The sequence below is a fragment of the Macaca fascicularis genome, chromosome 8 (assembly GCF_037993035.2).
Source record: "Macaca fascicularis isolate 582-1 chromosome 8, T2T-MFA8v1.1".
NCBI lineage: Eukaryota > Metazoa > Chordata > Mammalia > Primates > Cercopithecidae > Macaca > Macaca fascicularis.
In genome coordinates this window covers 10,028,638-10,052,318 of record NC_088382.1, presented here as the reverse complement: position 1 = coordinate 10,052,318, position 23,681 = coordinate 10,028,638, and the positions used below count along the sequence as shown (strand labels likewise).

Below are 23,681 nucleotides of genomic sequence, written 5' to 3'. Positions count from 1 at the left end.
TGATTCTGACCTCTTTAGGGAGAATGAATGAACTGTGTGCCAGAGATTCACCTCTATTTCCCAGAGATATTGCTTTCCAAATCTACCTCCTTTCAAAAGCTATGCAGAAGTACCTGGCTGAAGAGATGACTTGAGATCCCAGCAAGAAGAAAATCAGGGTAATCTTGAACCAGAATAGTTTGTGCCTTTTAAGACATGCATTTCTTCTGAGCAAGTCCAGATGTCCAAGGGGGGAGAGGGGATGCTGCGAGCACTGTCTCTAAACATACAGTGATCCAATCTCTTAAGTAGTTAAAGATCCAGTTTTGCTTTAAATGCACTGAAGGCCCAAGAAAATTTAGATGCCTCTCTCACCTAACACTGCCCTTCCTAATCTTACCTAGAGTGAAGCTGAGGCACAGCCCATTTTTCTGCAGCTCTCCTATTGAAATGGTGCCACTCCTGGGAGGAAAACCCAAGATCTCTCTCTCTGAGTCCTTCAATATCTTTCATTGCCTTTTTGCTTAATTCACATTTAAAGCCTGCCTATCTCTCTATAATATATTATATGCACTATTTGTATAAAATATAAATACTTCTTATATTTCTGCTTAATTTCCTGTCTTTTATCCTCCTTTATATAACTAGGTTAAAAAAAAAGATGTTCATGACAAGGGAAAAACCACAGTACTGCTCAAAGGAATAGATCTCCAGAAGGAGAGATGACAGCCCTTGTCCATGGGCCCCAGGGGTGCTTCAGATCTGGACTGTACAGCAAATTAAATGGAACACATTTCAACAGAAATCAGCAATGGAGACATCTGAGCCAGACGAAGTGAACTTCCACAACCTGGTTTTAAGGAACAGTAAATACAATAGAGATAGATAGATACACTATGCTGAATCTTGAGTACTAAAACAAGTTATAAATAGAAATATGCTAACTTAAAGAAGACATACGTCATAGGGATTAGTCTGGTCAACAACCAATTACCATTAGGATCAAAAAGTAAACCGGCCTTTTCACTGAGTGCCTCCACGACATTTCTCAATGCACTAAGTACATTTTAACCATGCAAAAATACACAAACATCTTAACTAGGTTGTTTTTTTGTTTTGTTTTGTAAAAAAAAAATCAAACACCAACATTATGCAATTTGTTAATTATATTGGTTAAAATAACAGCCAGTGGCTGCCATATATCAGATACATCATATACATATTTTTATACAGAATCTGGACAACACAACATTACACATCAGAGAGAAAGAGAGAAAAAGAGAAAGAGATTATTTGTTCCTTTGTGGGTTTTTTGTTGTTGTTCAGTAAAAAAATAAAGTAAAATGTGAGAAGCAATGCTAAGAAGGAAAACACTTCAACAAGTTAGGAATACATAGGGAGAACTGCTAATCCGAAATACAGGAGGAAAAGAGTTCATATTTAGGTCTGTGTCTAGAATTTTCTTCACTAAGAAACAAAAGAGTACAACCGGTGTATTGGTTTGGAAAAGCAGAAAGAGCGAAAACATCATGCTGTCTGCCTCCCAGCACGTTTCCAGCAAGAAGAAAAAAATCATAAGCACAAATTAATTTCACAAGTTTTGTTTTCAAAAATGTCCTCCTTACCCAGGAAGCTTGGTAATGCAGGGGTGGGGGGCAGCTCAGTTGAGTGTCCTTGGCAAAGGTTTGGCCAAAACTGTTGGCCTTAAATTAGTTGGAGATATGAACTGTCTGTGGGAATTCACGCAATGAAATGCGACATCAGCTTGCTCCGTCTAGGCAATATTTCCTGTTGCCAGCTCATGATCTGGCCGAAGACACAACCCCCATGACAGGCTCTGCTAGCCAGGCCCCAGTCCTGCCCCTTAAACATCTGGCATCAACACAATCTTAGGAATTCAACCTGAAAAGAAAACGAGACCTTGAACACAAGCTATGGAAGCACTACCGTGATCACGGTTAGATACAAAAATGTGAAAATTCAGATGTAATCAAAAATACAAAATCAGTTTCAATAAGATTTGCTTTTTTTTTTTAAACCATTACAGTGCAAGGTTTTTCAAATTACAGTAAAAGTTATGTGTCTGCATACAGTAACTAGAGTAAATAGCTGATTTTGTTCTGCTAGAATCAGAGGTCCCTGATAAGTGAGAATGCACCAGTCTGAAATCAACCCAGCACAATAAATGGATATCTGAACATAAACACGGTTCATTGTAGTCTTTACCCCTTTAAATTATAGTAACAAAAGAATGATGTCCTTTGCACAACTCATTAGCATGATGTTCTTCCTCCATTAAAAACAATCGTAATAAATAGATGGTATTAAAATTCCACAAGAAAAGGACTGGAAAACCGGGGCTGACCAGTGGAGGATCTGAAGGGAGTTTCCCATGTCACTGAGCTTTTCCCATTATACTTAATTTTTTTTTTTTCCTAGCATAAGCCTCTTTGGGCAATGTTGCTTTGTGCTTCAACACCCATCACCCACACCATCCCAGGCTGTTGCAAGAGGAAGAGGCACCACCTCACAGAATGAAAGGAAAACATAATGGGGTCACCCCCGAGGAAAGAAAAATGGAATAAAATGAGAGTCGGGAGGCCAGGCTGGGGAGGAGGCTTCAGTTGATAAACGAATGACCCTTGTCAAGGCCATTGTGTCTCAGAGTCTCACGGTCAACAAGGAAAGAAAGGGAAAGTCAAGAACCCAAAAGACCATCTGGGAATAAGAGCTGCTGTTCACCAAGAGCCTCACTTTTGGGCAAGTGGCTGGCAGAGAGTGAGAGACTAAAGGAAGTGATCAGGCAATGGTCTTCACATGCATGCCAAGGGACAGGAGGAGAGGCAAGGGGGACTGAGGGAGAATCCTCTTCTGAAATTTGTAGCAAGAACTAGTCTGGGACAGGTTGGGAAAGGCAGAATGCATCAGAATGCCTCCAGGAACCACCACTGCATGCCCAAGAGGGTGGATGATGGCCCTTTGGCACGGACCACAGGCTAGAAGCCCACAGAAGCCACATATCGTCCCTGCTGGTCTTTGGCCTTCCTCATGTGGCCCCTCTAGGGCCTAAACCCAAGAAAGCCACTCTTTGAGCCATTTGGATTGGCCCCTTCTACCCCACTCTAAGTCACTCCTAATTGCACAGGGCAACTCTTCCTAAATTAAGTGACTTGAAAAGGAGGCAGTTTTAGACAGAGGCTGCTGTTGAGGGAGTAGGGGAGTGGGACTGGCCAGCCCTGTGTAGGGTTTGGGCAGTACCTTCTCTCATCTCCCCTGGGATGTAGCCTGTGGTTTGATCCACCTACCTCGTACTAGTGACCTGCATTCAGGTAAGAGAATCCTTTGCTCACACCCATGGCCCAAGAAAGGGAAGAAATGCAAACTCCTCTGCCACATTAGGAAGTGTTTCTAACTTTGAAATAGAGTGTGAGATGTTAGCGTGAGTTCAGGAAGCACTCGATCATTTGGTTAAAATCTGGCCATTGCAGGAAGTTTGGACTTCCTCTAAAAATTTTGCTACACTCCTCAATAAGAAAAAATGATCCCCCTGACCCTACAGGCTCAGAGTCCACCAGCGTCCACACTGGTCTGGTTCCTACTCTCATGGGTAGAAGGGGACAGCTGTGCTTAGTCCAGCACAGGGCCTCCTCCAGCAGGCACATCAGGGTTTATTTTAGGAGTGAGAGAATCAGGCAGAATCAGTGCCCCCGTCCTTTCCTTTTTGCATAAGGTGTTCACACTTATCCATTCCTTGGGCCAGAGGAGATCCCACCTTACTTGCCTTCTGAATCCCATCTCTTACTAAGCTTTCCCAGACTTCAGTTTCCACCCATGACCTATCATAGTAAAGTGGTTGTCCCGGAAACTGTCTTTGTACTCCTCACCCATCCCTGACTCAAAACGCAGCCACCACTTGGTCCTCTGCAGTTCAGAGGTGGTACCCTCTGCTCATTGCTCTGAGCCCCCCTAAGTGAGTAGTTCTGCAAAGCCAACAAAGGAGCCGCTGAGCATGGGTCTTCCCTCAAATGGAGGATTTTTAAGAGGTGCAGCCTGCTTTGGCTGAATGGCCTTAGCAAACACCATGATGTTCTTCTGACATCAATCCCCAAAACTGCCTTACTAGATCAGCTCTCTCCAAATGGTGTTTCTCTGATCTGGCAGTTTGGAGATGAAACCTTGTTTGAGGATTTGTGATCATAGATGTATTTACATAAGGAAGTAGACAGAATAAAATTAGGAAATGAGATGATGTGTAGTGTGGCTTTAAGGGTAAAGATATGCTCAAAGAATCCTCAAAATGCCCCAAGACAAGGCTGTGATGTCCTGTGCTTGGTACCTGAGACCATCTGGTTCTATTTACCATTGATTGGAAGCCACCCTGGCTGAAAGACATTCCCAGGCATGGTGGAGAACGGGCATTGTCAGTCCAGGGCCTTGGTGGGGAGGTAGGTGGTCTGCTGATCCTCCAACTCTCAAAAGAAGGGGGTTTGGACATCACAGACAGTGGCATTGGATTCGAAATTGGACCCTAACCCCTTTATAGTAGTGTGACCTCAGGTGGGCTAACCTCTCTGAACTTTAGTGTTCTCATTTGCATGTTGGGTATGACTTTATTATTTATGGTGTTGTTGAGAAGATCAAATAAGATACTGCATGTGAAAGCGCCCCACAGGCGTTTAGGAACTGTGCTGGACAACCTTATTCACCTCTGTTAAAAGCATCACAGCCTTCCCCAGACAACCTCAAAGTTTGATACTTTTCCATACCTGAAGCATTTTCTTAGAGAGGTGGTCGTTTGCTAAGTGGAGTTCTAAGGATAGTAGAGTTTGCACAGTCTTTTGCTTGGCTTTGTTTCGTTTGGTCAATAACCTTTGTATATCCCATACGGCTGATTCTCATCTCCTGATTAGTTAATGCTCTGGTCTGTACCCCAGAACATTACAACTGCTTGACATCAATAACAAAAAAGGGATTAGAGGAAGCAATGTGGTTTTTGTTTTTAACCTTCAAGATATATGTTTTGAGTATATTTATTAGGGTGAGCAGTTGGCTTCATCTTTTTATTTAATTTTTTTTTTTTTTTGAGATGGAGTCTCGCTCTATCACCCAGGCTGGAGTGCAGTGGCACGATCTCAGCTCACTCCAACCTCTGCCTCCTGGGTTCAAGTGATTCTTCTGCCTCAGTCCCCTGAGTAGCTGGGATTACAGGCATGCACCACCACACCCAGCTAATTGTTGTATTGGCTTCATCTTTTAATGCAAGAGAAAAATACAGTTGAATTGATTTAGGAGATGTTTGCCTTCTATGTAAGGAGGATCTCCTTGGGTTCTTATGCTGATAGACATTAGCATGGGTTTAAGGAGAAGCTAAATTTTCTTCCCATTTGTTGGATGAGTGAGTATTGATAACAGAACTTTAGGATGGGAAGGAACTTTAAGGAGTGTCACCATTTTGCAGAAAAGGAAACTGTGCTTGGGCGCATGGAGTGTGTTAGTGGCAAATCCAGGACTCCAGCTGCTGCACTGGAATGTAGAAATGTGTGACCCTGCTTGGAGGGGAGGTAGGGCTGGATGACAGTTCTCTGTGGTCCTGGGATGCAACAGCATAGCTTCCTAACTCTCTAATTTCTGCTGACAGACGTCATTTTCAACTTGCTCTCACCCAGTCATTCTTAGAGAAATCACTAGATACACTCCTAGTGGACTTTTAGTGGTCCAGTTTGCCAAATAGAACTAGGAAATTGGGGAAGAAACAATAACTATGTCTTGAAGGTTAAAAAAGAAACAACACTATTTCTCATCATCACTAACCAGTGGGGACTTTTAAAAAAGGCACTCACCATTGACCTAATCTGTAGTGTTACAAATGGACTCACTTGGAGATAAATATGTAATATTTTGGAAATGGGTGCCTGGTAAGTGATGGATGCAATGAATGTGGTATGTCCTGATTCAGAAACTCTTGTGTTAAATCACCTCAAGTCATATCTTAGCATTTGCCATGAGGTTAGAACAGTGACAAAGAAAGAACGAACGATTCTTAAGTGGAATTGATGAGAATTCACTGTTGGCCTAAAGGGGCAATGTGGGATTAGCCTGGAGCTTCTTATCTCACAGGGAATCTTTCAAGGTTAATCGACTGATCCAAGGTCTGTGTTGACCCCTTTGTCATGCTGTTGTGTCCCATTTCTCTCTTGGCTCTTCCTAAGAGAATATCCTTCTCTCTTGTTCTTTGTAACCCATGTGCCTATTCATAGTATATTGCTTAACCTAAACTCTGTAAGTCCAAAAGGCTCAGGATGGAGGCATGGGGTTTGTGGACATGCAGAAACAATGGCTAGGAATGATAGCAAGAAAGGCATAGGGATGTTGAGTTTCAGGTCCTTCTTTCCTTGTAGTGAGGTAGTAACAGGACCTTTTCTTCAGTTTCCAGATCAAGGATAACATGATTATGTTTTGCTTTCTTTCTAAAGCAATCTCTCTCAAAAATAGAGGAACCTTTTCCTTACTCTCCCCTCCCCTTGTCTCTTCTTGCTGTGGTTAGGCCATTTTTTCCTATTTGAGAAGGACGCCTGGTGGTTGATTAAGAAGGAAGATGATTGTAGGAAGCATCCTCTAACAATGGCTATCAAAGGAGCCAATATATTGGTGCACACTGGGAGTTACTTTTAGGGAAAGAAGGTGGCACATGTGTTAATTGTTTCCTTATAACCTTCCCTAATGTCCTTAACCCAGGATGTGCCATTCATCAGGAATGTTCAACAGTCCTTAATGCCCATGTCATCTCCTCTTTCTTTGAGCTTGGTGGTGCTAAGGTGCCTTCCTTTCCTTTGAACTCGAGAGAGCTTTATCTGCATTCATTAATTTCATCTTACTTTTCAGCCCTGGATGTACAGATGTTAGCTCCCCACCAGAGTGTGAATCACTTATGGTCTAGTCACATGCCTGGGATCTTAGCTAGATGAATAATGAGTGTGTAAGTTAGAAGACTAATGAACAGAAGGAATTGACTGTGCGTGAGTCCAGGAATCTCACTGAGCCCTAAGTTCTCAAGGGAAGAAATCTCTGAAATCTCTTCTGTTAACCTCAGGGAGGTGGCTGCCAGTTTTGACAGCTGACATGGGGCAACACCAAGGTCTTTGCAAGCTTCCTGAAGCCAAGCTAGAGCCCAGTACTTCCGGTCAGCAGTATTGGAGACAGCAATTTTAGCTAGAGGCAGAGATTTGCTGTTCAGTTCCTTTTGAGCAGTTTGGGCTTCAAAATATAATGATGCCACCCAATGCCCTGATTTCTTCTCTACAACATAAAGAGATTCTGCCAAAAGATCTTCCTGGGAAAGATCAGAAGAACACCAATTGGCTTTAAAAGTAGCTTCTCACAGGATTTATTTTACATATTATTTTCAGGGAAAATCTTTGGAAACAAAGAAAGAAAGGATGTCTTTTCCATATGTCAGTCTCAGGCTGGTGCCTCAAGGGCCCCTGCTCTTAGGCAATCTCTAGATGGGTTGTTTATTCACAGGCCAAACCATCCTTGGCTGCTGCAGGCTGAGATAAAATGTGCCATGCAGGGAGGTGGCCTCTCAAAGTTCAGTGAGGCAGCAGGAAGAAAAGAAAAGTAGAACGTCCCATCAGTCAAGCAAGGGAGTGTGTAGGCAGAGGTGTGGTGGAAAAGACCAAAGACTTTCAGCCAAGACACTTGATCCCACATCATGGTTTTATCTCTTATGAATCAAGTTGAGCAAATCATTCAAGTGCCTAGGTCACATTTTTCTCACCTGGCAATTAAAGCAATGTGTTATACTCCTCTAGATGAAAAAGGTCATTACAAGGAATAAGTAAAATAAACTAAGAAAATATATAGAAAAGCACTTAGCAAACTGGCATGAAGCAAGTGCTCAGTAAATATGAGTTAAATCTGAAATGAATGATGGTTTGGGTAACACACCCTTGAGCAGACATCATGGGTGTGGGGAACATGGGGTCCAGTGAGAGTCTGGGGTCACCCTCAGCCTGTGGTGCATGGTGGTCAGGCTCAGTAGAGCCCCAGATGGTGGGTGGTAAAGGGAATGATTAAAATTTAATATCTTGAAGCTTGGAGTTAAAAATGATTTGTGTAAAATGGAAGTCCAACTTTTCTGAATGTATGCTTGGCTGACATGGTTTGTCTATCAGCCCCAGGGATGCAGGTGGTCACCATCCCACCCATTCTGAAAAGATTCCAGGCCATGGGCCAGCAACAGTAGAGTTATTTTATGGAAGTTAAAGAGAGAATAATTATAAGGAACAAGACCGAGGGAAGTTGGGAGGTTCCAATTGGGATTCCAAGCCTGCTTGTCTCATTAATAAGTTCTAAGGTTCAGAACTGCCATCCCCTGCATTTCCACTTAGACGTGCTGCAAATCTGAGGTCAAAGGCCAGGCCACACTTTAAAAGCTTAAATACTAGTTGCAGGAGCAGTACCAGTCTGTGGGGAGGTCCTCACGCTTGTCCCAGTTCTCTGTGCCTTTGCATCTCTCATCTCAATGTCTGCATGGTTTTGGTTCTGTGTTTCTTAAAGTCTCAGAAGATTAAATAAGGTGAACAAACTGTTGAAGAATCTGTGTGTCGTGCTGAGAGAACTGGGGACCATTGAGGAAAGGATCAGGGAAAAAAAAAACTGTCTTGGTTTCCTTTTCTATATACTCTTCTCATAGTATCTGGAAAGACCTAGAACCACTACACAAACTATAGGAGAAATTGGGCCTTACCCCACATCCCGAATACTCAATTCCTCATTGGGAAATGCTGTGACCACAGTAACCAGCTCCTTGGCTGCTACAGTGAGGGCCTGGGGCCAGCCAATGTCTGCATGGCTCAACCAATTCTGGGAGATTGCACTGGCCTCAAATATTCCAGAAGCTTGCCTGACCAGGGTTGAACTAAAACCCTATTAAGAATCAGAGACTGGAATCTTCTGCGTCTCTTGGGCAGCTTTGGGCTTTAAGAAATTCCATTTTTCATTCAAGTTCCTTCCCTTTGGCCTCAAAAACTCAGTGGTTCCAGAAATCACATGTAAAGTGGTCCACTGACACCTTCCACTCTTCTGATGTGCCCTTGCAGATGGAGACATGCAAATCACCACTTGAAGCCTCATTCCTCCTGTCTTCCACCACATGTGGAGGACTAGAGGAGTGGGTTTTAGATATACCAAAGCCGCAGGGGCTTAGCTTTGAGCCAAGGCATGCACATGGATACATCTGAGCAACTGCAAGTCCAACTCTTGGGGTGTCCATGAAGTCTTTGAAGAGGGAGTGCAGTTATCCACAAGGAAGAGCCATTCCCTGAATCACATTTCGAAACCAAGGGTTAACCTAGTTTCAGCTGAAGGGCTATTCTTTCAATAAGGTTGGGTGAATGTTAATAGACAGTGGAAGACATCACATGACTTGGATATGTGCTACTGAAAATTGTGTTGCTTTCTCATAAGAAAGAAATCAACATGGTAAGTGAATGAATGATTTATCATGACTATGGGCATGGCCAGCCATATTCATCCATTTGCCTGCAGGCTATAAATCCTTCAAAACACAACTCAAATGCCACTGTTTCAAAGCCTTCCCTTCTACCTTCACTTGGAAGTATTTCTTCCTGTTCTGGATGTCCATAGCATCTTGCAGTTCTGCTTAGGCTCCATTTTCCATTGCAGTATGGTTTTTAATGTACATTTCTTATCTCTTGTATTACATGCCTTGAGGTTTATTTCATCTTTATATCCCTATGGTTCTAGCCATTTGCTTGATAGAGCAAGTGTTCAATAAATATTTGATAATCAAATGATTAATTGAATTTGAAGTGGGAATACTGTTCTGGCAAGGAAACTCCAGTGGGATAAAATAGATTCATTATCTGTCACATTGTCCTTGCAGGGAAGGTCACTGGGAAGACCCAGTGGCCTGAGAACATACAAAATGTCAAAAATCATCTACCAGAGCTGTACAACACCTTGAGTTTAGGGTAAAAGAAAATCTTGCATCATCTGCCACATCCCATTGTAATACACCGCCTTCCTCTGGTCCAGTGATTTCAAAGCTCCTAAAGCATAGAAGCTGTTCTTGTCCAGAAGCAGAAAACCAAGAACCCAACTAGGAAGTCAGAAATTGTTTCCAAATTGGAGATTTCCTTGGGAGTTCAATAGCAACTGGCAACATTAACAGAACTGAAAGCATCTCTATCTAGAATGATTACATCCTGGGGACAGCACCTTCTCCCTTTCCAAGCAACAAAGAGGTGTAATAATGAGATTTAAAACAAACAAACAAAACTACAGCATCCTTCCAGCAGTGCAGAAAACTCCCCACAATAAGTCAACAATGGTCATGCCCAAGGACCAGCCCACGCTGCAGAAATATGGTCTACAAACAGAAAAGGAAAGGGAAAGAAGAGAATGCTTTTTACAGTGAACTGAAGTTCAATTCCTTTTCCCTATTCCTATACTGGCTCTGACATATCAGGGATTTCCTCTCAACTAAGGGAGTTTTGCTCATGAGTGAGCAGAAGGTCACTATGAGAACAAAACTAGCTGGTCTGGGTCAGCAGTCCTGTTATTCCATCTCCTTGGGTTACCCTTAGAGTTTGGTCCATTGTGGACCCTTCCTGTACAAGAAGTAGATTAAACATCATGCTTAGGGCTACGAACATGTACATCTAAAATGCCTTGATCACAGATGCAGCAAGAAATTCCTTCTACTAACTCTGAAATTCCTGTTATCTGTGCCCTGGGGATCACTGGGGCTGGGAGTCCAGGGAGGGTGGCACCAGGTGTGGAGAGGGCCCAGAACCAGCATGGAAAGAGAGTTCAGTCCACTATTCAAACTTCAGAAGGGTCTCCAGGAAACAAGGCCTCCTCTGTGGAAAACCTGGGGAACTGAGATGAACAGAAAGACAAGAGTCAAGATGAGCAGGTGTAGGTGGCTCTGTAGCTAATTTTCTCAAGGCATTGGATGGGGGTGAAAGGTGGTGATACAAGAAAGGATCCTCCCAAAGTCTCCCTAAAAACAAGCTCCTCTGAGTGCACAATGGATATGTCACAATGGATATGAAAGAATAGGGAATCATAAGAATTGTGTTTTCAAGTACCTACAGAAAACAAGCAAAATATTTCTTTCTTAAACATTTAATTATTTCAAAGGAAATCTTGGAATCTTGGGAAGCTCAGTGAGGTGGCAAATTCCTCAGAATCAAAAAACCAACTTTGAAAGCATACTGTCATTGTGCCCATGTGTGTGTTTGCGTGTATGAATATATCATATATTCCCACTCACCTACTTATGTGTGTGTATATATATAAATATATATATTTATAATTATATTTTTCCCTTCAAATCAACATCATTGTGTTCTACCTTCAGTACATATTTTATCTGCATTTCAATTCATAGACAGACCTTTATATCATAAAAAGAGAGAAATAGTCAAGAACAGGCAAAGTCTAACCTAGCCAGGTTGTTTTAAATGCTGACTCAGCATCATTAAAGAACAAAGCAAACCTCCCCAAATACAAGTTAACATGTCCATTACTAATACATACCAGCAATTATTTATGATAATCAAAAAAAGAAAAACCAACACATTACGAAATGTTCATTTTTCTATAGCATTGCATGTATTTTATGGGTAATGTCACCATTTGTGGAAATAACTCCCCCTTTCAATGACCACTTTTCCATAGCTCCCTAGAACTGGGGAATAATAAATACTTAAAGGGTTTTACTGAAGTATCATTTTTAAGGATCTTTTATTCTAACTTACAGACTTTTCTTTATACCGTTTAAAATATATTGAATGAATTTAAGAAAAGCCTTACATTTTGGCCAAAGACACAGAAAAACAAGGGTGGTTGAACCGTACAAATTATTTAGGGCTCACAACCTACATGTGCTTAGCTAAAGGACAGTAATTCTGTTCAAGCACATAGATAAAAGGAATCAATTGCAAACAATCCACCTTCTATTCACAATCCCTTGAACCTGTACTGTAACTGGTCAGGATTCTTCTGAAAACCTTGAGTCTTTATGGCATCGCTGGCTTATAGACTACAAAAGTTTCCAAATCACCATTACTCTTAACATGTGGTATGAAAGAGAGTTCCAGAAGGTTTAGAGAAGAGGTGGGGGCTGGGCACAGGATAGTTTACCACCAAATAGCACAACACATAAAATCAACCTAGGGAAAATGGCGAAGTCAAAAAGTCAAAAGCAGCCACGTCACACAAGAATGCCAGGGAGTCAATGAATACCGAATTTCATGCCAAGAAATTGAAATTTTAAAAAGAAATAAAGTTGGACATAAATAAATATCAAAAGCATCAAGAAGTCAAAGCCAAACCAATGTTTCCTTTTTCCCCCTACGCACGAACCTTTTGTTCTAAACCCAAAGCCCAATGGCATTGAGATCCATAATTTTTTCTGGAATATTCAAGTCTGCAGAGATACTTCCCTTCCATTTGATCACTTGAGTCCACAGAAATAAAGCACCTTTGAAACCAAGAGTTGTTCAAGAATCCTAGTGTCTTATTCAATGTGTCAAAAAAGTACAGTTAAAATAATTAGAATAATTTATCAAATGACAAACACAACAATATTGACTCTCATGAATAGGCAAAAAGGTTCCCGAGACAATTCACAACTAAGGAGATAGAGCACAATAAAAGGCTATGATATTTCAGGAATATTCTGTGTTATAGCTTTGAACTTTATTGCAAAGCAAAAAATATATATTTATATATATATATTTTTATCTACATTTCACCTCTGACATTGTACACAACACGAAAGCACAGGAAACCAAAAAAATCATAATGAGGTAGATACATAACACTTACAGATGGAGGAGACTAAGATTTTAAATTTGGCTTAATACTGCGGTCACCAATGTATGCATTTTCAATACAGCAGCAAGCATTGATTCACAAGGCAAGAAGCCCCGTGATCTCAAATCCAAAAATAAGCCCCATTAAAAAAATACCTGCTCCAAAATGAAAAATATACATATATATTTCTTTAAGTCAGGGAATCAGATGTGTTCAATTGCAAACCCTGGTGAAATTAAGAAAGTCTTTGTTTTTGCTTTTTGTGAACAGAAAAAACAGAAGTAATTTTAATTTATCTAATTAGGAGTAACCCATCCCATAGGGTTGTTCTATGTATTCTTGCCAGGTGGGGCTGGAGCACCTTGTGAGCTCAGCAGCCCAACATCGATAGTAAGGGAGTCAGGATTTCTTCATCTTCCCTAGAGTCAGAACTCACTTCTACGGCCACTGTGTCAGGGACCACTTTGAGCGCCCTTGGCACCTGCTGGCTGGAAATCAATTTGGCTGTAATGGATCTGGCCCAGCTTTTCCTCTCTTGGGTCATCTGCACTCATAGTGGTTGAAGCAAGGTCTACCAGATGGGGACATTGAGGTGGTCCCTTTCTCCTTCTCATTTCCAAGAACAACCCTTCCAATGGATAGCTCACAGGCCACCAAGAAGGCTTCTATCAGCCTTGATCTTACTGTGAATGCATTTTTACTATAAAATGCTCTGTCAGGCAGTGATAGCTACTGCAGGGACCTCTTTGTCCTCATAGTGCTGTCCTGGATGGAAGGAAGATGGGGTGAGAAGAAAGCAGACATGGACATTGGCTGGCTGAGGCAGTGACTTGGAGAACAGAGCCATGAAACCACCAACCAAAGAAGGGTCAGCCCAGATCAGTACAGGCAGCCAAAAGGGACCTAAGGGACTTGAGCAAGAAAGCCAAGGAGTAACTTTTGGGTTTGTTGGATGTGGTTAGAAAGCTCTAGAGACTCTGGAGAAAATGTGGAAGATACAGGGCTCAGAGGCATCTGTAGGGCTAAATGCTGAACTGAATCAAGCTCCTGGGATTGTTTGGTGGTTATTTTTACTCTGGACATGATCCTGCTTTTGGCGGGATTTGTTGTTGAAAAATAGCTGGGAACAGTTGCAGCCCAGGTTAGGGGGAAGACTGAGGGGTCCTAGTGTAATGCCTGCTTCATTTGGGGATGATGGTAGGTTGGGAGAGGGAACTGATAAGAGAGACCCTTGATGAGAAGCTGTATGAACTTTGGGAGGCATGAAGTCAGCTCTGCTGGGCAGGACCACCCTGTCCTCCCAGAAACTGGATTGTAGTGCCCATAGGTTTGTGCTTTGTCTCCCTGCTGGACTGTGAGTGCCTTAAGAGACAGTCTTTCCTCTGTCTTCCCAATGTCAAGCAGAGCTCCTGCTGTGTAGAGGCCATGATCCCGGTTGAATTGGGTTTTTGGGAAATGCAACAAGAGGATTGGTTTGGGGAAGAGGGGAAGGTATCAGCAGTGCTCTGAGGGCTTTGAAGACCCTGTAAATACATATTCCCCTTGGAAGCAATACCCAGGGCCCTCCTCCTGCCTTCCTCAATCCATTTCAAATGAAGACTTACATTTGAATTATGAACATAAAACATTGGACCTGATGAATGGAAAGGAATGAGAAACAGTTCATTTGAGTCTGTGTAATAACAGGACACAACAAAGATGAACAGCTGCTTCCAGTGTGGATGGGCTGTGAGGTTGGTGGGAGGATTGCTGTCTGTCTGGAGCATTGAACTTCAGGAGGCAAAGACAAGGTAAGATACAATCTTTACTCTTGCCTTCAGGAGGTTCTGGGCAAGACAAGGCCAAGGGGACTAGTATCCCAGAGATCATTCATCCAGAGGCAGGGGCTCTGTCCCCTTGGAAGCCCAAAGCAAAAGAAACCAGTCTGGATCACAACAGGCAACAGTAGGCCAGTTCTAAGGGAAGACTATTCAACTACACGGTACTCAATCATGAATGGAAGCAAGGAGCTTCTGTCCTTGGAGGCCTGTGACAATAAGTTTGATAGCCTTTTGTCAGTGACTGTGTGAGTGAGCAAAAATTAGGTGATGTCCAAGTCTCCTTTAAACCCTGAGATTCCACTGTTCCTTGTGCTCTGAAGAAGCCCCAGCTATGCTCAAGGACTGAGGGATTTTCCCCATGGGTAACCACTGGTCATTGGCAGGATTAGAATAATATGTGTGTGTGTGTGTATGTGTGTGCACGTCCTCACTCAGAGGGTGCCTGGTAGCCATTAAGCTGACGTAATTGCTGTAAACAAACTTATAAACCACGAAACTGCTGGTGGAGGAAGAACATGGCAGTCTTATCATTCCCCTCCCACCAATCTCTCTAATCTCCTCTTTCTTCCTGTCCATTTCTGCTCTTCTCTCCACCACCCTCTCCCTTGTGCTCTTCTCTCATTTCTTTCTCTCTTTTTTGTTTGTTTTTTTTTTTGAGATGGAGTCTTGCTCTGTCACCCAGGCTGGAGTGCAGTGGTGTGATCTCTGCTCACTGCAACCTCCACCTCCCAGGTTCAAGTGATTCTCCTGCCTCAGCTTCCCGAGTAGCTGGGATTACAGGTGTGTGTCACCACACCTGGCTAATTTTTGTATTTTTAGTAGAGACAGGGTTTCACCATGTTGACCAGGCTGGTCTCAAACTTCTGACCTCAGGTGATCCACCCGCCTTGGCTTCCCGAAGTGCTGGGATTACAAGTGTGAGCCACTGCACCCACCTCTTCTCTCATTTCTATTGTTTTTAATCAGTTCACATGGAAGTGAAAATCACTGTCTTCAGTCTGCGAGTTTGATGTCGGTATTTCCATTTGTTGACTTAGGGTCCTAGAGTGGTTTCTGTTCCCAAATCTGAAGATATCCATTCATCATTCAAGACATTTTATCAAATGTATTTGCCTGGCTCACTGTTTTCATACCTTGCTGGTTTGGATCAATCACAGAGGTTACCAAGTTCATGTCTGCATTTCAGAGATGGGGACACTGGGGCTCATAGAAGGTGATGGCCAGCCCAGGAGCAGTGAGGACAGGAGCAGATGCCAGTTCCCAGGCCCTGGCATGGTCATCCCCAACCTCAGCCTGCCTTCTCCCCAGTCCAGCACAGTCCTTTCTGGACTGCTCCTTCTCGCTGCTGAGTCACAGCCACCGTCTGCAAAAACCTCCTCAGAACTGACCCTGTGAAGCTTAAATTTCTTAATTTGTTCTAACTCTAAGTTCTCATCCCCTCTATATCCTTAGGGAAATAATCCATTTATCTGAAAGTCATCTCTCAAAGTCATGGAGAACAAAAATAAAACAAGACAGATAGGAGACACTAAAGTTCTCAGGACAACCAAAACTGACACCTCAAAGTGCACCCAGGAAGACTCCAGTTCCACGGGGCTCCTCCAGAACATAACTGAAAGGGGTAAGGCTCAGGGTGACCTCTGGAAAGCAGGCATCCTTTTCCACGGTGACACTGTATTTCATTAATCATCCCTGAATTCTTCCCACTCTTCGTCTAGCTTCTCTGGCCAACTAAATGCAAACAAAAATGCTCAGGCTTCCTGGATTTAGTCCCAAACATTCCATGCCAGGCACTGTGAGCCCCCTGGTGTTTGTGAGCTATGGGGAGAGGGATGAGATGGAGCTCACCTGGAAGAGGAGTAGGACCACTAGGGATGAAGCAGAACCAAGATACCGAGGTCTGCCCCCAGCTGAACCCCCAACTGACCATGGGACCCTGTGCAAGTGTGAAGACTCCCTGAGCCTCAGTTTCCCCATTTGTAAAATGGGGTGGGATGTCTCACCTCACCAGATGATCCCCAGGATTTAGAGAAGATGATTTGTATGGAGGCATCGGGCAGAGAGCCTGACACATCCGTGGTCCTTGGTTACTGTCAGCAGATTCTTGGTCCTCTCGTCCTCCCCAAGAGGGCTCTGCTCTGCATCACTGATGTCACCTGCTGAGACCACACTGGACTGGTTCCGACACATGACATTCCTGAGACCCCAGTAATTCTAAAGGCTTCTTTCCTCTAACGGAACTGCCTCCTACTCCCATCAGGGGAAGCACAACATCTCTGACCAGATTCCTTCTTCAGAAGCAGCCAGCCCTGCAGGGCTCTGGGCCGCCCCTGACCTCTCTGGCCTGGCATTCAGGACTGTACATCCATGGGCCACGTAGGATCTCAGGGTTCAGTGGATGGCAAGAGAACCCACATAGCACAGGGTCAGACTCATCCACTCTGATGGGGAAGATTTTTCCAGCAAAGGCTCTGTTTACACTGGGAATGAATTGTCAGGCTTCTGAACAGGCAGGTTTCCTGGGTCTAGATTCAGGCAGAAACTCAACAATGCCACAGACTGCAGCAGTGGGCATGTCCCTTCCCAGAGAGGCAGGTTGTCACAGCCCCCAAATGGGTATTGGGCACTTTGATTTGGCTCTGGGCAAGCAAGGAGTGAGGGATCTCGACCACTTTCAACTTTTGGCCACTCTTCACTCTGCCCAAGGTGAGTGAAGACCCAGAGGCTTGAGTGCCGATGGGGCAGGCTAGAGGGGACTGGGGTCACAGGCCCAGACCCTGGCAACCTCCAAGAGGCCCCTCTAAATCTACAGCTGATTTTTAGGGAAGGCCGGGAGTTGGAAAATTCCATGGTGTCCTGGAACAGATCCCCTGTGGACTTTCTGAGCCTTAAAGACAAGTCAGCTTTGGGGAAGCTTCTTGGGGTCTGGTTATGCAGGGCCAGGCCCCAGGACAGCTCTGAAAGTCTCCAAAATACTCACTTGAAGGAGAAGAGGAACCCTTTATTCCTATAATATATAAGGAAGAAAACCAAAGAATGAATGAGAAATTCCCAGGATGGGTCTCAGCAGATGTGATCTATGGAACAAGACAAAAGTAAATGAGTAGCTCTTTGTTCAGATCCCCTGAGTAGCTAAGAGAATATGCAGGACTGGGGGAGGCAAGGAATGAGGCCGCTAGAGACAATGCACCTCATCAAAAGACTGACTTCCTTCTCCGTTCCAAAGAAATTTCATCTAAGCTCCCACCCGCCGGCCGCCGAGTGGAAGCATGTTGTGCTGGAGCAGTTAGGCAGTGTCTGGATTTCTTTTTTAAAAACTGTCTTGGATGGCTCGGCCACCTTGTGCAAGATTTGTAAACCGTGTGCAAAACTCAGACTTGTGCAGACAACCAGAGAAGTTGTAAAGCTGCCTTCTGCATACAGGGCTTCCCCTGCCGAGTTTGTGCTTTGTGTAACCCTGTGACCTCTCTTCTTTCTCTCAACTATTTTTTAAAAACCTCTCAAAGTCTTGCTCAGCCGAACTGGCTTGATGGTAGTTTGTAAATGTGCTAGAAACTGCTGCTCTCCTCTGCAGCTATGAGTATGTTTCAAATGCTTCCAAATGGCACGCAGTCTAGGACCAATTTCCTGAGCACTTTTGACATTGGGCTCTCAAAGATTCCCTTTACATCTAACTTTCTAAATGAAAGCAGATGCATTAACCCCACGCGGGCAAGTTGTCATCAGTGGCTGGCAGGGGAGGAGAGGTATTAGGAGTCCATGGTGCAACAGAAGGGACATGGGATTTGGCACTGGGTGGAGTAGCTAGGAAGGACACAGTTGGCCTAAAGCTAAGGCAGAAAATACTAGTCCATCCTCTGGGGATAGGTTACTCCATAGAGATGACCACAAATAAGGAAAGAAAAACACCCAGGTCAGGTCCTCCCCCGAGTCCACCAGATTCCCTGCCATGGTCTTGACTCAGGACCATGATGTAAGTACTAATTCAGCTGCAGGTACACATGATCTCCCTCCCCCGGTCCCAGAGGTCGCATGCTCATTTTTCCACTTAAGCCAAATTTTTCTTCTTGCCTTAAGTTAACACATCCCCAAAACATATGTAAAAAGTAGAATCTATAAAGAAAATAAATGTTTTGAACCGAGAAGAGGATGAAAACAAGTTGTAAACATGTAACCGAAACAGAAAATACACATCAGTTCACTTACAGAACCAAACAAGGTTACATTGAACCATTTCCAATTAAAGAAAAGGAAATTATTTTTTCTTTAGCTCTTAAATTTAGGAAAAGAATCACTGTAGCATGCTCACCTTGAACTAGGGATTGAATATTGTGGTTCTTGTAGAAAGGAAAAAAATCTGTGAGGGTTATGGAAAACAGTTTGGAAATCTAAGGTGAAGGGGTCGGGAGAATAACTGGAAGATTGCATAGTTGTGAAACAGTGGCTTCTCATCAAGGTGAACAAGTGCATCATCTGATAAAATAGCATTTGATATATATTTTTTCCTGTTCATTTCTGTTTGCGGTATTTTGTTCTCTGTCCACCAGACATTTCATACACTGAAACATACATACAGTACACACACACACACACACACACACGCGCTAGCACGAAACACCTGAAGTACACACCCATCCTTTGAAAGGACCCCACACCACTAGTTCTGGCAAAGTTTATATTCACCCATCATATACTTTTATCACATCCTAACCCACTTCTGGTCAAAACTCTTCTCTTGGATTCTTTCATTAGTAACTAAAGGGGGTGGGGTGTGGTGGAAAAGGATGGGGACATGAAGGAAAGCCTCAGAAATGGCTCTCTTCTCTTGCTGAACTTCTGTGGAAATGCCTCTCCTTTTGGTTAGGGGGACACTATTTTTTAAGAGATGGGAAAAACAACTGCCTCTTTAAAAAAAAAAAAAACTTTCTTGAGGTAAACATTATTGGTTAACGCCCTAGGCAGGGGACAATTTTACAGCACTGTAGAGAAATCTTGGAATAAAGAAGAAACAACACAAAAGCATAACATCAGTGCTCCGAACATTTAAAAAGCACATCTATGTCTTGATTTATTCCCCTTTCCTCTCATTCAGCCTATTCCTTCTACTAGCATGTGGAACAGAACAGAAAGATGAATGATTTCCCATCTCACACTGGGCATCCCTTATCCCATCCCCACCGTAAACCTCTCTTGCACACATACTAAAAGTTGTGAATTAACCGACAAAATAAAGATGACCATACTGTACATTTTTCCATTCTATCTGCCTCAAGCATATATATATGTATATAAATATATATATATATGATAGTTTACATTAATATAAGAAATAGCAAAGGTCTTTTCGTTACACTTTATACAGAACCTCTGCATCTTATCTTTATTTTCTATTCTCTCTGTCTCACTTTTTGGATAAACAATTGGCTATAGCAATCTATAGTAAGGCTTCACAGAAAGAATTCTGCATGTTTTGTTTTTCTCTAAGAACCAAAGTATATAAAATGAGGTTTGATTCTAGCACCTTATACAGTATTAGTGATGTTGTTCCCTTGGGAGAAATTAGCACTACCCAACGCCCTAGGTGAATCTCCACCAGTTACAGAATATTTAAGGTATTGCCAAAGGCAGGACAGAAAACATAGCAGAGATGGAGAAACGAGAGGCGAACAAAACCAAACCCCAAGATTTAAGTCTTAGCAACATATAAACAAAATCTTAAAAACATGTCAAGTTGCTGTCTCCAAATTAATAATGATCTAGTGATTCAGTATCATCAATTAATCCTTTTAAGTTACTCTTCCCCATGAGGTAAGTAAATATTATGATACTCATTGTAGATGGAGAACCCATGTGTGGGCCTTATGCAGGTCACAGGGAAAACTGAGTCAGGACACGAAGTGAGGGATGCCCAACTTCCAGCCTCTTATTCCCAAACTGTCCCCTGCCACCTTTGATTGGTGAGTCAAGATTTTGGGGAAAGCAGCTTATTGGCCACTAATGGGGAAGCAAAACAAACAAAGAATTAAAAGAAATATATATCAGCACCAAAGGAAGTTCAAAAGAAGCTGCACTTTGCTCCCTTATCAAATATTCTGTGCTATGGAGACAGCAACTTTCACAAGAAGGAAGAAGAAAACTTGTCACAGGAGAGTAACCCATCTCATCTGTTGTGCCTTTCCTAAATGTCAACACGCTCAAGAGAGCCATTAGTTCCAGTCGAGTAGTATATATTTTTGCAGAGGAATGATCAACTCCCACCAAAGCTGCATCAGAACCTCAATTATATAGTTATATAACTATAGTGATATATCTATATCTATATCTATGTATATATTTATACATTAAAGTCTTTTACTGCACTGGCACATAATACCATTTGCTGGCATTGCTGTTTGCTGCAAGTGGCCGCCTTGAGTGGAGTTACACAACAGAGAAGCACCACGAGAAAAGGCACCACAAGGTTCGAGAAGTTAAATTGTTTGTTGTCACTGCCCTGACCTTGCCATGGTGGGGGAACAGAAAAGTCTTTTGAGCAACTGATTCAAAAGCTCCCAGCCCATGTGCATCTGTCCCTTCAAACTCAGCAGGGAGAGAGGGAAGAAAGAGCATGACGTTGCTGTTTTTAATGCAATTTTCTTTTTGGCTAATAGAAAAGAAAAACAGTTTCTTTTTTTTCTTTTAAAAATAAGGGGTCTCAGACACTGAAAACCCAGCTCTCCTAAAACAGTAAAAAAAAAAAAAAAAAAAAAAAAAAAAAAAAGTCTTGTGCTAAGGAACGCCCTACATGGAAATCTGTCTTTCTAGCATAATTACTCAGTCGCAATGCAATCGAAAAAAAAAAAGAAAGAAAGAAAATGAAGGAAATTACATCCATAGGCACGATTTGCCACAAATAGCACCAGGTCTAGATTAATGAGGACAGACAGATGTCCACATCTGTCCACATAGCTGAGAACCATGGGTGTTGACTTTGAGTCAACATTACTCCATCCTCATAGTCTGGCCAAGAAAATGGAAGTCATTGGCCATCTGGAGCACCAAGAGTTAAATGTGCCACTGATGAACCAGAAAAGGAGAGGAGGCAGTGGAGGACTGCAGAGTGGATATTAAACGGCATTTTAATTTTTATTAGCATACTTGCCGGCCTTGAAATATTCCGTCCTAGGTTTCTCCTTCCAGGCAGGGAGCCACGTCCCACGTGGGAATGGGGAACCTGTATCTGTGGCAGGAAGATCTGAACATGGTGTGGGGGATACAGGGGCCCAGCGTTCTCTCCAGTCATTGTCCTTCCTGACTCTAGGTCTGGGCTGGACAAGGGAGGTCAACTGGCCATGCTGGTGTGAACTGCAGGCTCCCACGACTTACTTTCCACGGCCCAAGCTGGTGGTGACAAGATAGGAAGACCCGGGGCCAGGATCAGAATGGCTCCCTGTGCTGGGACCTTTCTTCCCAAATGTGGACCAATGCTTCTCTCAAAGACAAGAGGCTGCTTATCGGGTGGGGTGGGGTCCCACCCAATAGCCTCTGTGATATACTTATTTCCTTGAGCTGGAGGTTTTAGCTAAAACAGGTTTTCAAATTCTGATGCTTGTCTATACCAAAAGTGATGCTCTCAAGTGCAGTATAAGGAAAATAAATGATTCCTATCACGTTCCAACAATCTGAATTATTTACCCAAGTCTACTTTTGCTGTGTGGAAAACAGGGCCAAACAAAAGACTTCTGCCAGACCAGTTCTCCATTTGCAAGGAGGCTTCCTTAGCCCCTTCATGGGAACAGAAAAGTCACCTCACCACCACCTCCCTTTCCCTGGGTCTCCTCTTAGGCTATTTTCCATGACGCACCTACAATAACAGACTGGAGTGTCTGGGAGCCTTTTCCTGTGGTTCTAGGACAGTGGTCTCTGCCCATTTTGCTGGCTTCCATGCCTCTGCCTTTCCAGTGATCTAAGGTTCTTGGTACTCCAAGAACCAGTCCAGCAACTGTACTACGCGAAGTCTAAATGGCAATGTGCATTCTGAGCTGCTAGGAGTGGGAAGGGAAGATTTTGCTCTTAGCCTTTACACCTTGGGAATTTTCATTCAGTACTTCCCTCCCCTCCGGCTTTATCTATGGGCAAAGACTATGTTTTGCATGTAATAGGTGCTCAGTTAAACTAATTAAGAATAAGGGCTTCTTTCCCCATCCAAAGGGTGCATTAATTACATAGCATGTCATCAATCACATGCATAAGGGCTCTCCCTGACCTGTCACACAGGGTATCAATAAGCAATACCTGTGTAGTTTGAGGGTGATCAAGGGCAAGGTATTTTCTAGCCCTCCCCTAAAATTTTGGCTAAGTCACTTCCACAGAGATCTTCCCCAGAGAGATGGAGGCTAGAAATTGGCTCATTTCTATGCTTTTAGGTCGAGACTTTGGTTAACAGGAGGTGGTCATGAACCTGCATCTAGGAAGGTCCAGCTCACAGGCTTTCTCCTTAGCCTATAGTTTACTATAGACTATTTTTAACACCAGCAAACTCCAGAGTAAAGGAAAACATGGTATGAGCTTTGGAAGCTGTATTCTACTCACTCAGCTCTTCTCAGGATGTAAGAACCAACCATGAGGATTAGATACATGGAGGCAAAGGGAAGAAGGAAAGAATCCCAGCTGGAAAGGGTGAGTTTCATACGGTGACTAGAACTTCACGCAGTGAGCAAACTTCCTGTCCTAGAGAAACTGGAAGAGGAACAGGGGCACCCGCCGTTAGCTTGGAGTTGACAGGTTCTCAACCTTTCCTCGTACGGATGCGTGCTTGCTCAAGCACAGGTTCCATGGTGGCGGGGGGGAAATATTTGGAATCTCAAAAGTAATGATGTTTATGACTCTGCTTCCTGAAAACCCACAAATACACACACAAACCTGTTTGTCAGACAGCCCATGCTCAGGGTGGACAGGAGCAGTGAGACTATTTTGTTAGCCCTTTAGGGAAAATTACAAATTATATGCACTCAAGGCTTTGAATTACCTGAGAAGTTCAACTAGTTTTGCTTT

General features: G+C 43.1%; 1 protein-coding gene across 1 annotated transcript in view; it reads right to left on the bottom strand.

Moving 5' to 3' along the window:
- Nucleotides 1–23,681, bottom strand: part of XKR6 (XK related 6) — a 339,999-nt gene that overhangs the window by 5,227 nt on the left and 311,091 nt on the right. Inside the window, exon 3 of the mRNA XM_005562588.4 lies at nucleotides 1–23,681. This exon is cut by the window's left edge and continues 5,227 nt beyond it; it is cut by the window's right edge and continues 14,223 nt beyond it. The gene's annotated coding sequence lies outside the window, so the exon portion shown is untranslated.